Raw genomic sequence first — 17,098 nt, 5'->3', positions numbered from 1 at the left:
TTTTTGAGTGTATGCTATTATCGGTTTGCATTATAAAGTGTGTGTGTAGGAGAGGGAATGCAGAGCATGTATGATTGGCGTAGTGTTGAATAGTCCCCTGAGAGAGACATCATTCTTGCTAAAGAGCTTTAACTGCAGTATGTGTTGATGACTATCATACCGTTAATCTGCCGTGGGCAGATTCTGCATGTAGACCGAGAGATTCTGCCAGGACTGAAAGGGATGTGTGAAATGGAGCAGCAGTAGTTCCGTTTTTTTGGTGGGTTTCATCACTGTTTTTTTGGTGGGTTTCATCACATGTTATTGTACCAGAAACTGAAGTCGAGTGTGAGATGGCTCTTGTAAAGCTGTCCTAATACAAAGGAAGCACCAGAGGGCACCAGTCTTCTCTTCTACAGCAGCAGCAGCCTTTCATCCACACCTCCGTTCCATTTCCGCACCAAGATCAGGCCAGTGGTGGACAACTCCAGTTCTGGAAGGCTGCAGTATGTGCAAACTTTTGTTCCAGCCCAGTGCTATTTGATTGAACTAATGGTTGCATAAAAAAATTAAGTGGATTTGTTGAATGGGTTGAATGTGCCTGCACACACACTGACCGTTCAGAGCCCTCTTGAGCTAGTGCCCTAGCTCCCACCCCTTCAGTGTTCACATGTGAAAGGACTGAGGAATTGTGAGAAATATGGAGCTTCTGCTTAAACTAGTCCTTCAAACGGTTAAGATTTTCAACAATATTGACAAAACCAAAGGGTCAGGAACTGGTAATGTTCCATATGGGCCCATATCACAGCTGCTTCTTAATAGTATTGAATTGCTTCCTTTTCTTCATGACCACTGAAGTGAAAGGAGAGGCCAATAAGGTGTCTCTTTACCCTTCACTGGTCATGGTGAGAGAGGGGCTAGAAGCCCATTCTAAAAACAACTTACCAAGCCCCCTCCCTGTCTAACCTGGTTGCTTGTTTGCAAATCTGTTGTTTTCACCTATCCAGTCCCTTCAGTTCTGCAAACACAGATGTTAGCAGATAGACAAATGGAAACTACTGAAGACTATTGGACCACAAAACAATGAAGGATCGAAGCGGTGTGCTCACCAGACAGATAATGGATTGTGTCTTCCATCTTCTTGTAGAAACTTTTCCTCCAGACCGATCATAATCCCATGCAAATTACACAGATATTCTATTGTGATGTAGGGATACACCAGGACACGCACAGCATTACATCTCTACAGCAGCTCCAGCTTAGAACCTGTATCATTAAGCCTTGAGAGAAGGTTGGAGAATAGAGGTACATGTCTTCATCTGGATAATCCTGCCTCCCGATGAGTCTATCAGGAGACAGCCCAGAGAGAGAGGTCTGTATGATCCATATTAAACCCAGTTGTAGTGCTAGTCACCACCAGGCTTCTTGGCTATCAAAGGAGTTGAGCTGAGTGTTGGCTACCCAGGCCCGTCCTGCTGACATTTCCTGAACAGAATGGAGCTGTAGTGGGTCATAGAGCTCTTTGCAAATGGATTCTCATCCTGCCTGTCCCCCCAACCACCTGTTGGCTCAAAATGGAAGGATTTCTTCAGACCCGAAAGACAGGATAGACCTATATCTTGGGTTGGTTTGCAATACAACATTGTAAGGATATATGATTTGATGCCATATCCTATTAATAGGATATAATACCATGCATAGCCTATTTACTGGTAAACATTAGGTTGTGCACTCAATAATAATAATAATAAATTATTTTAAAAAGCGCTTCAAAAGCAAAAAAGCAATACATCATGAGTAGCCCATATAGTTAGCTAGGTCAACCAATAGTAAGTATTTGAGTGCATGATGCATCCTCCAAAGATGGAGAGAGACAGTTTATGGCTTGATCAAAGAAGGGTGGTCAGGGAGATGGTTGATGAAGAGTCTGGCAACAATCTTGTAGAAGGCTACTCTGGGAACCATTGTGAGTCATGTAGCCACTGTACTTCTCCTTCATTATGTATAGCACACACTTGGATGATGCCTCAGCAGCTCTGGGTGCCAGAAAGCCCACCACACATAGTTCACAGTAGTAGCCAGTCTTCCTTGCTACTACAAGCCCTCTACCGCATCTCATATTCCTCTCAAGCTTCAGGTGACTCTTCAGTTTATGTTTTCAAAATATCAGGAACCAGCAGCCAGGTGAAAAAATAAATAAATAAATGGTACAGTGTCCAGGTGCATCATTCGAAAAAAATTATAATAAAAACAATTAGCTAGCTAGACAAGCCAAAAAATAGTTGACCTGCCAGTCTATCTGCAAATCTGTGGGTCAAAACCACCGGAAATATGCAATAAAACTCAATGTTATCAAAAAACCAAACACATTTTGGTTATTTCTGGTATATCATCAAAATGTATCAATAACAGAACATTTCTGGACTCATTCACCAGTTTTTACCTGATTAAGTACAATACATTGGAAATTCATGTTGAAAGTTACATATTCCTTAAACTTAAGTTGAAAATGATGCTGTCGCTGCTTCCTGTTGACAAGACTTGCAGTAATTATTTTTTTAAAGTGGCCAAATCAATAACCAACATGCAGGGGTATAAAGTACTTGAGTAAAATAATTAAAAGTACCCCCTTAGTAATTTTTTATGGAAGTTTTTTAAGGTATCTATACTTTACTATTTGACAACTTTTACTTTTACTTCACTACATTCCTAAAGAAAATAATGTACTTTTTACTCCATACAACTAAACCTAAAATGTATTATCTACACGTACAATGCCTTCAGAAAGTATTCATACCTTTTATTCCACATTTGTTGTATTACGGCCTGAATTCAAAATAGATTAAAAAAAAAAAAATTCTACACACAATATCCCATAATGATCAAATTAAAACGTTTTTTTGACATTTTTGCTAATTTATTGAAAATTAAATACAGAAATATCTCATTTACATGAGTATTCACACCCCTGAGTCAATACTTTGTACAAGCACCTTTGGCAGTGATTACAGCTGTGAATCTTTCTGGATAAGTCTCAGAGCTTTCCATACCTGGATTGTGCAACAATCCATTGTGCAACAATTGTGCCCCTTATTACTTTCGAAATTCTTCAAGCTCTGTCAAATGAGTTGAGAAGATGCACTGCCTTATTGGTAAGCAACTCCAGTGTAGATTTGGCCTTGTGTTTTAGGTTATTGTTCTGCTGAAAGGTGAATACATCTCCCAGTGTTTGGTGGAAAGCAGACTGAACCAAGTTTTTCTCTAGGATTTTTCCTGTGCTTAGCTTCATTCTATTTAATTATTTTATCCTGAAAAAAATCCCCATTCCTTTATGACTACAAGCATACCTATAACATGATGCAGCCACCACTATGCTTGAAAATATTGAGAGTGGTACTCAGTAATGTGTACAGTACTCACTTTATATTCAGGACAAAAAATGAATTGCTTTGCCACATTTTTGGCAGTATTATTTTAGCAACTTGTTGCAAACAGGATGCATGTTTTGGAATATTTTATTCTGTACAGGCTTCCTTCACTCTGTCCATTAGGTTAGTATTGTGGATTAACTACGATGTTGTTGATCCATCCTCAGTTTTCTCCTATCACAGCCATTAAACTCTGTAGCTGTTTTAAAGTCAACATTGGCCTCATGTTTGAAATCCCTTCCTCTCCGGCAACTGAGTTAGGAAGTACACCTGTATCTTTGTAGTGACTGGTTGTATTGATACACCATCCAAAGTGTAATTAATAACTTAAGCATGTAATATAATATCTGCTTTTTACCCATCTACTCATTTGATTTTTTACCCATTTCAGCCTATACTGCCCTTCAGTGCTGTGAACTTTTGGCCCAGACAGAGACATAGATCTCCCCAGAGAACACGGCTACTCCAGCTGCTCTCTCTTCCTTTGACACCATTTACTCTCAGAGTCATAGCTACTCCTAACTGGAGAGTTTCTCTTTTCTCCCTCTCTCACCTGTCCATTTACTCATTTGAATTACATGCTGAAACTGTCAGTTGTTCACTTAAATATTGTTGTTATCAAACGCCCACCAGGGGCTCTTGGAGAATTCCGCAATGAGCTTGACACTTTGATAAGCTAATTTCCTGAAGATGGCTCACCGCTCTTCGTACTTGGCAACTTCAACCTCCCGACGTCTGCCTTCGATTAATTTCTTTCCAACTCTCTCTTTCCCCTACTCGTCTCTTTTGACCTCACCCTTTCCCAATCCTCTCCAACTCAGGTAGGTAGGCAAAACTCTTTACCTCATCTTTACTAGAGAATGCTCGCCGAATAATCTCACTGCAACCCCCCCTCCCAGGTGTCCGATTTCTACATGGTGTCCTTTTCTGTCTCCCTTTCCTTCAACCCTAGCCACTCAGCCCCTAACCAGGTGGCAATGCGCTGTCGTAATCTTCGTTTTCTCCCCCCCACTACTCTCTCCTCTTCTATCCTATCATCTCTCCTTTTTGCTAAATTCTTCACCTTCCTGTCCCCTAATTCTCCTCTCTTTCCGCATCATATGACTCGCACTGTCCCCTATCCTCCTGGCACCCTTCCGGCACTGTGGCTGAGTGACTCATCGTGAGCTTAAAGAACAGGGCTGCAGGCAGTTGAGCGGAAATTGATTAAAATGAACTTCCGGAGGACCTATCATCCTTTCACTCCCTCCGTTCTACCTTCTCTTCCTCTGTATCTGCTGCTAAAGCCACTTTCTATCACTCTAAATTTCAAGCTTATGCCTCTAACTCTAGGAAACTCTTTTCCACCTTCTCCTCCCTCCTTAATCCTTTACCCCCTCCCTCCTCCTTCTCTGCGTACTAATTTGTCAACCACTTTGAAAAGAAGGTTGTTGACATCCACTCCTCATTTACTCAGCCTATTGAGTCCACTGGTCCCACTCACACAGAACTACATTACGCCTTGACCACTTCCTCCCCTCTCTCCAGATGAAATCTTGTGACTAGTGTGCCCTGGCCGCCTGACAACCTGCCGGCTCGACCCCATCCTCTCCTCCCTTCTTCAGACCATCTCTGGAGACCTTGGCCCATTCTTCACTTCCCTCATCAACTAATCCCTGACCACCTGCTGCGTCGCATTTGACTTCAAAATGTCCCGAGTCGCTCTCCTCAAGAAACCAACACCCTGACATCAAAAACTACAGACCTGTGTCCCTTCTTTCTTTTCTTTCCAAAACACTTGAGCATGCTGTCTCTGATCAACTCTCTCATTATCTCTCTCAGAACGATCTTCTTCTTCACTCAATCGAGACTGCTCTTCTCTGTGTCACGGAGGCTCTCCGCACTGCTAAAGCTGACTCTCTCTCCTCTGTCCTCATCCTCCTAGATCTGTCCGCTGCCTTCGACACGGTGAACCATCAGATCCACCTCTCCACCCTCTCATGGCTGTGCCCCTCAGGCTCTGCACATTCTACCTGGCAGGCCGCTCCTACCAGGTGACATGAAGAGAATCTTTGTCTGCACCACATACTCTCACTATTGGTGTCCCCCAGAGCTTGCTTCTATGCCCTCTACGGTGTTTCCTCCGACACTCTGGTGCAGCTAGCTTCTGGGTTAAGCGGGCGGGTTTTAAGAAGCGAGGTTTAGCGGGTCATGTTTCAGAGGACGCATGATGCAAATTTTGCCTCTCCCGAGCCAATTGAGGAGTTGAAGCGATTAGAGAAGATCGTAATGGGATCGCAATTGGATATCACAAAAAATTGGGGAGCAAAAAATATTAAATAATTTCACAGCTCGACTGAGGGACCCTACAGATAATTGAATGTGTGGGGTAGTCATTTAAAAAGAATGTTAAACACTATTATTGCACACAGGCTGAGTCTATGCAACTTATCTTGTGACTTGTTAAGCAACATTTTACTCCTGAACTTATTTAGGCTTGCCATGACAAAGGGGTGGAATAATTATTGACTCAAGACATTTCAGCTTTTCATGTTTTATTAATTTGTAAAAATTTGGACAAATATAATTTCACTTTGACATTATGGTGTATTGTGTGTAGGCCAGTACCTAAAAAAATCTACATTTAATTGATTTTAAAATCAGGCTGTAACACAACAGAATGTGGAAAAATTCAAGGGTTGTGAGTGAATAATTTCTGAAGGCACTGTGCAACAATAGTAGTCATATCACTTTTTTTAAATGAGCACCTTGTAAACTGCACAGGCACCAAAAACCACATGGAAACTGGATATGTTTTTGCATCACTGGTTAGAGGACAACCTGCAAAACACATTCAGCTACACTTTGGAATGTTTCAGGGGTCAATTTCGATACAGGGGTCACTTAGTGGTGATTTTAGCATGTAAATCTTGGTGGGGCAAATTCAAACTTTGTTTTTTTTAGATGCATGCCAGCAAAACAACCTGTTAGGGCCTACATAAAGCTGTCCCAACAGCAGAGCTTTTTTTCAGCACCATGGAGTAAATCCTTACCACTGCTACACCTTGCTATTAGTGGAGCCTTATTTGGTAGCGAAACAGTTAATTCAGCCTCACTTTACTGCCTTTAAAAAAAAACATAGCTGATATGGCTGACTTGCTTAAATAAGAGGCAATCTGTAATTTTGATTAAGACATTAATGAAAGAGCTTTGGACGGATGTAGTCAATGTAACTATTTGTTTAGCGCATTTGAAATGTAGAGCAACAGAATTCAGAACATTTGGTCGTTCTTACGGTGGTCTCCCTGTACACCAAGTCAGAACGGTAGGATAAATAAAGGGTGCCTATAAGCAGAGAATGGAAACTCTTACAATATTCAATGATTACATTTCTCTAAAACAGGCTATAGGCTACATATGCACCACCAAATCAGAACAGAAGGGTAAGTTATGAGGAGAAAAGGGACCAAATTATTAAGGTGAGGTGAGGCTAACAGCTTTACTACACAACATACACTTAGTATGACTTTCTTAGCTACAGTATACAGTACATATCTCCCTGGCAAATTACATAATTTGTGTAGCAGCATAGAATACATTTTTGGACTCACCTTGTTGTGTTGTGCTCACTTGAACAGGAAGGTGGTTCTTCTTGTGGGCAAATTCTATCATCAAACTTTGTCATCAAAGTCTGGCATTCTCTGGATTTATGCTGCTTTCAAGACAACTCGTAAAAAAACAAGGTTGAATCATGATGTCAGTGATCTTCAGGTTGGAGCTCTAGAAAGAGGCCCGAATTCTTGATTTGGAATTCTGAGATGGATGACTGTTCAAAACACATTTCCCCAGTCGGAGCTAGTTCCCAGTTGTCTTGAACTCCCTGATGTCTGAAAATTTCCCAGTTCCGAGTTTCCAGTTGTTTTGAACGCGGCAGAAGTCATGCTGGTAAGACAGCATGGTCAATGTCTTCAACCTTTTATGGCCCATGGTGTTGAATGTTTATCCTTTTAAGCTTGGAAAAGAGACCCTTAAACCCACACTTGGACCACACACCCCCTCCACTGATTCCATCCAAACCACTCACTGTTGAATTTGCGATTTCCAACATGTTGTGTAATGTTTATGTCCAATGGCCGATATGATACGTTTTATCTATAATTTCTCTTCAACATTTCTCTCATTGTGACAAGGATTGAAAAGGATTTGCCAGTAGATTGTCGACTTGATTCATGATGATGACTGCTAGCTTGCTAGCTAAGATTTTTGAAAGTATGACGTTGACAGTCCAATCAATGCTATGGTAGATTAAACGTGATTTGACATTATTTTATCTGTGGCCAATGACCTTGAGGGCATTTCTAATGTGGCAGTATCCAAGGGGCTTGAATTTTCTAGCTCTACTCATAGATGTTACGGTGACAAGGTATACCCATGAGTGACAGAATACTGAGCCAATCACGGCTCAACTGAGAAATTGCCAACCCCTACGCTCCGTATTTTCCACTGGCTGCCCCACCACCACAGAAAGGCTGAAACACCTGCATTTAGGAGCTGCCTTAATCAAGAAAACTAAAAAGAGACCATGTTTGTGTGCAGTCAATGAGTTTTCACACTGATATGTGACACATATTAATGCCAAAATAACCACTGGGCTCACCTCACAGAAAGAGAGACGCAACACTGTTTTGTCAATCATCCTATCGATAAATAAGTTTAAATCAATTGCGCAAAAGGGGAGAGATGAGTTTGCACGTCCTGTTAAAACGAACACAGAAAAACCACCACCTAGACTAGAGTTTCCACATGGTCTGTGCAGCAAGCTAAATGTTTGACATCCCTACTAATAGGTTGTGTCCGTATAGGATTGTAGCGTCGCCCACAGCATCCTCAGTCATTGCAGACTTGCGGCCATCTATTTGAGTTTGCATGGCTCAGGGCTCTCTTGAGGCGCGAGTGGGACTTCACAATTATGAGCGACCTTTACAGACAATGCTCCTGCGTAATTGTATTCATTCATTTATCCACTGGCTATGAAACGTCTTTAAAAATGTTTAGTGAATAGGTATTGTGCAGTATCAGGGGTGAGGTATGGACCATGTCAAAATTAGTGTTGAATTGCAAAGTAGCACCACTTGGATTTTCCAAGTAGGTTTTGCTTTTACAAATATGTTTATGTGGAAGGGGGTGAGATGAGCACTTTCACCAATATTAAGGCACATATAAGTAGGCCTTAGGTGGTTATTGAAGGTTTGACAATTTATTTGAAGAGATGAAATCCTTTGCATATTATTTCCTATTTCAATTATTTGTTCAGGTAATTGCAACTGGCTAGGAAAAGACAGTATCCACACATGAATATGATCAATCATCTTGTGGTTTCCAGGCTTACACCTGTGTGTAAAGTGACCATACTCTGTAAAGAATAATTGCCCAATGCATTTCACCTTTTCTCATGATAGTAGATTTAATCCAATTGCAAACAGCCTTGTATATGATCATCATGAATAAATGTTATACATTATAGCATGTGCTTTTAGGCCTATTTGCGTTTTACATCATTAATGTGTAACTCCATTGGCTTTTATTTGTAATTTCATGTCACAATTTGTTAGGGCCGCACCCTTGATTTTCTACTACAGCACTAGAAAAAAATAATCGAATCTCAATTGGTCTCTTCCTGTAGTCGTCATCTGCATTGATCCAACCTCCTTTCTGGTGTTTGGACAGTATATATACAGACAGAATCTCTCTCTCTCTGAGCTACCTAGTAACATCATAATAACCAATACGTGGACCTCAAATGGGGAGGGCTTACAGCTGAGATTGACGTGTGTTTCAATGGCAGCCGGAGAGAGATGTGCTGCCATAAGGAGACCCCTGTTGATCCGTATAGGCTACGCTACATGATGGTAAGTCAGACTTTCTCAATTTCACATGTTAGACAGGTAAATCTATTTAAAACGGGTTGTTAAGAACATTTCGTCGACGTGGTCATTGTAGAGATATATTTTGATGTTCGCACAATTATGGTTTAATGGTACAGGACGTGTCCCAAAGAAGAAAACGGTCAGTGTGAGAAAACAGTAAATCGTGATCTATCATTGACAAATTAAGAGTAGACTCCATCTTTACAGGAGTGATTCTGAAATATATTGTAATTCTCTCGCTCGTCTGCCGCGATATAACTCGAGCCTCGAGAAAAAATATTCCCTCACCGGTTGCTGTTTTTTTTTTTTTAAGAACAAATCGCAAAATGTTTTGAGCAGCCGTTAACTTTCAGTGGCCTATTTACGTAGTTTATCTTCATTTACGTTGAATATCATAAAAAATAAAATCAGCTTTAGATGGGAAACTTTCGTGCAACAGGTGGCAGGTTTTTTTCCGGGCCGGAGTAGGGAAAGGCGAGTCTGATGCTGAGGATGGGAGAGAGATGAAGTAGGGCGTCATTCAGCCCGAGACACCGGACAGCTCCTACGTTCACAATGTCTATTCGCCTATTTATGTGGGTCAGTCAATACAAAGGTTGTTTCTTTTAAATTCGCCACCAGATTTTAAATGTGTTTGTTGGTCTTGTTAGCAACTACCTCACACCATGTAATTATATAACTAGTAGGCTTTTGCCTCAGAATATATACACAATACCCTTAATTCATCTGGACATTTAAAAAAAAAAAAATCACCATTTACTTTCAAGTGTAAAGCTTCATGAAATTCATGTCAAAAAGAGCCATTGATATGTTTATGTTTCATTTTACTTTTCAATGTAATTTTCTCATTTTATTGCCAACAGAAAATCAAGTCAAGGCAGGTCTTGGCAAATATAACTATGCAAAAGAGGAATTTACTTTTCCACACAAGATGACAAATCTCCTCTAGTCAATCTGTTCTCCTAAGAGAGGGCTTTCTCTGCTCGTGATCAGCCAACCTCTCTACCAACCATGGTTGCCAACAACGACTGTCAAGGCCCCTTCCCCCCATCCTTCCCTTCTCTTCCTTTGCTAAACTGTCACCCCCACCCCATCCCCCTCTCCCAGTTGCTCCCAGTCCTGTTGCATAGCTACCAGCTCTGCCCGTGAAACACTGGAGATGGAAGACAAAGATTATAGCTGTGTGTGTGCATGTGAGCATGTGAGCATGTGTGCATGCATGGCATATGTTGAAAAATAAAACTATAAATGTTAAAGAAAATTAAGTCAAAAGCCAACAATAATCTGATTTATCTGCTGTGGAAGTGCAGTGAAGTTTATTTTTTACTGTCATTAGTGGAGGTGACTGTAGTGTCTAGATAATGTAACATAACATTTACATTATGAAATCATATAACCTTTTGAATAAATACCTATGTAGATCGGGCATACTAATGAAGGCCATCTCCATTTCTTTAATATTAGAATTTGACTAGAAAAGAAGGCCTCCATGCAGTAGCAGTGCTTTAGCAAATAAGGTTTATTATGAGTGCTATGTTCCCCTCCCCCTATTCTCCTCCACCTCCCCTCATCCTGCTCTCCTCTCCTCTGCCTCTTTGAGAAGAGCTGAAAGGTTGGCATTAGAACAACAAAGGCAGGACGGAATGTCAACAGGCTTCAGAGAGAAATAGGCAGAGAGAACGGAGAGAGATGGGGGGAGAGAAAGAGAGAGAGAGAGAGGGAGAAAGAGAGAGAGAGAGAGAGGAAACACAGGAATGAGTAAAGGACAGTGCGAAATCAACCTCTAGCCCCTACATCCCTTTTCACTTTTTATATCTTCCACTAGAGTTCCACTACAGCTCCCAAATGCAGTGTGAGTATGCATAGGAGAGTGTGGTATTTACATGTTGAGTGCATACTGTATAAATGTGGATGTGTGGAGCGGGAATACAAATGTTAGGTGGGTACATACGTGAAATGTCAAGTGGAATGTGAGTTTTTACCCTCAGAATCTGTCAAGGCTCTGTGCTATCACATTTTTTTATCATTATTCTCTTTCAGCTGAAGCAAGGGATGAAAAAACACCAGACAGATGGATGGATGGAGGATGGAGAGAGAGACATGGTCCTAGTGCAGTGTGGAAGACTAGTGATTTTGTTGTGATGCTGAGCAATGAGAATAACAACAAGTCCCAGTCTGCCTCTCAGCACAGGGCACTTCCCTACAGTCTGCTGCATACTACTGTGTGTGTGTGTGTGTTGTGGAATTGCAACGTAAACATGCATGACTATAAATGCAAATAAAACCATCATGATGTGTAAACTGAAATAACATAGATATTTAATTCAAGACTGGAACATTGATAAAATACAAAACATGTACAAATGGTCACATTCATACAATCAGAAAATGCATTTGAAATTTGGAACCTCATCGCAAACATGCTTTGATCAGTTTCCCAGGCAAGCTGTTAAAAGGGAGAAGCAGCCATTTTCCCCTAGTAATCGCATGTGACTTGCATTTAAAACTGGTACAGTTGAACTAGGGCAGGAGACCAACGGTATATGACTCTATGACTACACTTTGTAGATAAAAACACCTCTATAATTGCTTTATCTGACATCAACAGACTTCATCAACATTTGCAGAAAGCCTAGACCAACTAACACATTACAGATTTTAACCTACAGACAATGTACAGGCAGCATTTATATGACTACGGAGACAAAGGGCATTGGTAATGGATTTGTACAAAAGAAGCCATTTTGAAGTGCTCTGTTACCAAGATGGAATACTTCTATTCAATTTAGCATTCCCCTCTGTGTTCCATTTGACCCAATGAGTCATGAGAACACATAGCCTACCCAGACTTGTGTCTGTTCTATTAATTGTATTCATATGACTGCACACAGTTAGCGTTGCTGTCGAGCGTGTCATCACACACACACACAACACTTCAGAGGTCTTCACGTTTACAGCCCTACTTCAACCTTCCGCTTAGCACCATAGTTTATTGTGCACCTTATTCTCCAGACACAGAATATTGCATGTTAATTAAAGGAATGGGTTATAAGAACCGGTGGCTAGAACTCAAATCCTTTGATGTCCCCACATGTAGCACCTGAAGGGGGCTTAAGGAGGGCCTGTGAAATCATTAAAGCAGATCTCAATTGCACACTAGTGACCACACATAATGAGATATAGCCACTATGGTCACTCTACGCCCTGATATGCTTTCCATTTAACCACCCACCTCCTCTCTCCAGATTAGTCTGATTGGTCACAACGGGTGCTGCACCTTGGGTAGTGGATAAGGAGCATTCACCGCCATAACAATGGAAAGCATTTTGAAGACATGAGAGCGCCTCATAAATACAACATCCAACCATAGGTGGAAACGCCTCATATAGATACAACATGGAGTTGGGCTTCCTGTGTGGTCACAGTAGTAGGTGTGCTCATTCCATACAACTATGAGGGTTCCCTTTTTAAGTAGGTGAAGCATGTGGCCTGGGAGTTCCAGCTGTCTGAAAGTCGCTGTCTCTGGATCATATGTGCTGTGAACGTCTGCGAGCATGGGTTTGAATCTGACCCACTGCTCTAGCACCCTCTCTCCTCTATATTTCTATCCTATCCTAAAAAAGTTCCCCCTGACCCTTACCCTGCCCCACTCTGTGTAGTAGGGGCTTCTTTCACTAGGGGTTTGAGGCTCCTTCAGTATGTGTAGGAGTTCTCAATGACAATGCTTCTGAAGAAGAGGAACCTGTCTCTGCACAGGCAGGCGAGGTAAATGTAGACAGGGCAGAATGACTTCTTCTGGCGGATGATGAGGTGCATCGCAGGCTGGGTAGACCATCATATTGGTGTAGCCTCTGCAGGCGGGATATTACATGGAAAATTAAAGATAGGCTGCAGGGTAAGACATTAAGGGTACAGTAATGCAGGCTACATGCAGGATGTGTTTAAATGTTTTGATCAGGTTTCATCTCAATTGAACTTCCTGGTTTAATAATGGTTAAATAATAGAATAAGGACACCTTGATAAGACCTACATGATACCTACTGTAATGTTTTCTACTTCATTCTACTTTATCTAAGGCCTACTATAAATGTAGCAGGTATTGTACCTTCATAAATATCCAACTACTGCTACACAAGCAGTCAATACAACTCATGCATGTAAAGTTATGGTGACAGTTGAAAATGTTTATTTTACATGGCCAGTCATTCAACATCACCAGCACAACCATGCACACTACCCAGTCATAATGCAATTTATTCAGTAGGAAAAGACAAAAGCTCTAGAACACATAAACAGAAATGTATTGTTGAAAAAATAACTGTAAATGGATTGTGTGTCTGACCTGATTCTGTGTCTATCAGGCCCAAGGTGGTGATGGTCAGAGATACATTGCTGTGCTAGATGGCTAGCTCATGCTGTATGGTGCCAAAGAAAACATTCACTACAAGAAACCGTTGGCCGCGTAGGGCTCCACGGATTAGTCATCTTACCTGTAGGGGAGAGAAGGAGAGACAGGGTGAAAAGAAAGTTGGTGAGTTCACACAGTATTGACAGTGCTTGTCTGAGTACTTCAGACAGAAGGACTGATCTTCAGATCTAAAAATACAATAGAAGGAGTACTAGTGTAGTGTGCATCTGTAAAAGACTGTATATGTATAAGACCGTGTGTTGTGTACTCACCCAACAGAGAGGATACTACGAACACAGACCCTATACTCCAACACTGAAAAAGCTGCAGAAGCAATGTTCACGTAGCTGAGGAAATTCACCTTTGGAAAACAGCAACACATTAAAAACTACTATAGCATATAGCCTTGTCTCACTTGGCTAGGTGCAAGGCTAAGTATAGCCTAATATAAAGAAAAAAAAATGAAGCGTATCTGCATTAGTTCCCTGACGTGCTCCCTGTCTCCATTCCATATGGTGAATGGGGAGGATCCAATGTGATTCAAAACTAGAATGTCTTGACATTCTGCAGAACAAAAAGACAGTTTGAAAATGTTTAATGTGCCTTATGAATCTTTAACATAATACAGACAATGACTGAAGTTAATCTAAGTGATCAGTTCTTACCCAGCCATCCTCACCACTCCCTCTGGATCTGAGGCTTGGCACACACATCTCCTGTCACATACAGAGCCTTCTGGGCCCCCAGGCTTGTGCTGTTCTCTGCCACCTACAGGACAGAGGGAGCAATGATACACTGGTAAAGAGGCTGTCACCATCTGGTCATAATAGAAAGGACAGATGTACATACACTGCTCAAAAAAATAAAGGGAACACTAAACTAACACATCCTAGATCTGAATGAATGAAGTATTCTTATTAAATACTTTTTTCTTTACATAGTTGAATGTGCTGACAACAAAATCACACAAAAATTATCAATAGAAATCAAATTTATCAACCCATGGAGGTCTGGATTTGGAGTCACTCAAAATTAAAGTGGAAAACCACACTACAGGCTGATCCAACTTTGATGTAATGTCCTTAAAACAAGTCAAAATGAGGCTCAGTAGTGTGTGTGGCCTCCGCGTGCCTTTACGACCTCCCTACAACGCCTGGGCATGCTCCTGATGAGGTGGCGGATGGTCTCCTGAGGGATCTCCTCCCAGAGCTGGACGAAAGCATCCGCCAACTGTTGGACAGTCTGTGGTGGATGGAGCGAGACATGATGTCCCAGATGTGCTCAATTGGATTCAGGTCTGGGGAACGGGCTGGCCAGTCCATAGCATCAATGCCTTCCTCTTGCAGGAACTGCTGACACACTCCAGCCACATGAGGTCTAGCATTGTCTTGCATTAGGAGGAACCCAGGGCCAACCGCACCAGCATATGGTCTCACAAGGGGTCTGAGGATCTCATCTCGGTACCTAATGGCAACCTCGGTACCTAATGGTACCGAGCACATGGACTGACATGGAGGGCTGTGCAGCCCCCCAAAGAAATGCCACCCCACACCATGACTGACCCACCACCAAACCGGTCATGCAGGCAGCAGAACGTTCTCCACGGCGTCTCCAGACTCTGTCACGTCTGTCACGTGCTCAGTGTGAACCTGCTTTCATCTGTGAAGAGCACAGGGCGCCAGTGGCGAATTTGCCAATCTTGGTGTTCTCTGGCAAATGCCAAACGTCCAGCACGGTGTTGGGCTGTAAGCACAACCCCCACCTGTGGACGTCTGGCCCTCATGGAGTCTGTTTCTGACCGTTTGAGCAGACACATACACATTTGTGGCCTGCAGGAAGTCATTTTGCAGGGCTCTGGCAGTGCTCCTCCTTGCACAAAGGCAGACGTAGTGGTCCTTCTGCTGGGTTGTTGCCTCCTACGGCCTCCTCCACGTCTCCTGATGTACTGGCCTGTCTCCTGGTAGCGCCTCCATGCTCTGTACACTACGCTGACAGACACAGCAAACCTTCTTGCCACAGCTCGAATTGATATGCCATCCTGGATGAGCTGCACTACCTGAGCCACTTGTGTGGGTTGTAGACTCCGTCTCATGCTACCACTATAGTGAAAGCACCGCCAGCATTCAAAAGTGACCAAAACATCAGCCAGGAAGCATAGGAACTGAGAAGTGGTCTGTGGTCTCCACCTGCAAAACCACTCCTTTATTGGGGGTGTCTTGCTAATTGCCTATAATTTCCACCTGTTGTCCATTCCATTTGCACAAAAGCATGTGTAATTTATTGTCAATCAGTGTTGCTTCCTAAGTAGACAGTTTGATTTCACAGAAGTGTGATTGAGTTGGAGTTACATTGTGTTGTTTAAGTGTTCCCTTTATTTTTTTGAGCAGTGTAGTTAGTCAGACAGACAGATCCACAAACTTCTGCAAGGCGAGCTCCTTCCTGGCCGTGATGACGATCTGGCCACCCATCTTTGAGTAGTGGTATGCCACCTGCTCTCCTATGCCCGTGCTGGCACCAGTCACCAGCACCCTGGCACCACGAACAGACCGAGGGGAGAGACAGACAAACATCAGTCAGAAGATCTGCTTGGGGTGAGGAAGACAACTGACGAGGGAGGAAGATCATTTTACATTTTAGTCATTTAGCAGACGCTCTTATCCACAGCGACTTACAGGAGCAATTAGGGTGTCACGTGTGCTCCGTCTACGGCCTCTAGGTCACCAGGCTGCTCGTTAGGGCACACACCTGTCAGCAGCGTTATGCACATAATGACACTCACCTGGACTCCATCACCTTCTTGACTACCTGCCCTTTATATATCACTCCCTTTGGTTCCTCCCCCAGTCGTCATTGTTGCTGTTTCATGTCGGTGCGCTGTTTGTGTTTCTTGTTTTGTTAGTTTATTTATTAAATGTATTCACTCCCTGAACTTGCTTCCCGACTCTCAGCGTACATGGTTACACAGGGTTAATTGCTTTGCACAAGGGCACAGACAGATTTTTCACCTAGTCGGTTCGGGAATTAGAAAATCATCTCATCACAATGGATATGATACAATATTGATGTTTTGAATTTGAGCATGAATTTGTGTTGAAATGATCATCATCATCATTACCATAAAGACCCTCACATCAAATTTCCTACATATTTGAAGCCAACATACGTCAGAAAGAGCTCCATTATATTGTCAAATAATCACAATAGTCAAATCAGTGCATTAAATCTCAATGTATGTGAATTAGAAAAAGGTAAAAATGAATATAAGAATGTAAAATGAAAATGACAACAATTGCCTGTGTCACTATCCTAGTTGATCTAAAATCAAAACTGTCAAAAAGTATATTCTAAAACAAGTTCTGTGCAGGATGGTAGCCTA

The 17,098-nt window shown here is 42.1% G+C and overlaps 1 long non-coding RNA gene across 1 annotated transcript; it reads right to left on the bottom strand.

Moving 5' to 3' along the window:
• Window positions 1–11,613: 11,613 nt before the first annotated feature.
• LOC116357811 (uncharacterized) lies at window positions 11,614–14,490 on the bottom strand. Its single transcript, XR_004205813.1, has 4 exons — window positions 14,388–14,490; window positions 13,995–14,286; window positions 13,657–13,804; window positions 11,614–13,164 (listed from the first exon to the last, which is right to left on the bottom strand). It is a non-coding gene; the product is annotated as an uncharacterized LOC116357811 (long non-coding RNA).
• Between the last annotated feature and the right edge of the window lie 2,608 nt (window positions 14,491–17,098).

The sequence above is a fragment of the Oncorhynchus kisutch genome, linkage group LG27 (assembly GCF_002021735.2).
Source record: "Oncorhynchus kisutch isolate 150728-3 linkage group LG27, Okis_V2, whole genome shotgun sequence".
Lineage (NCBI taxonomy): Eukaryota > Metazoa > Chordata > Actinopteri > Salmoniformes > Salmonidae > Oncorhynchus > Oncorhynchus kisutch.
The sequence above is the reverse complement of the archived record's forward strand: the minus strand, read 5'-3'. Positions and strand labels throughout refer to the sequence as shown.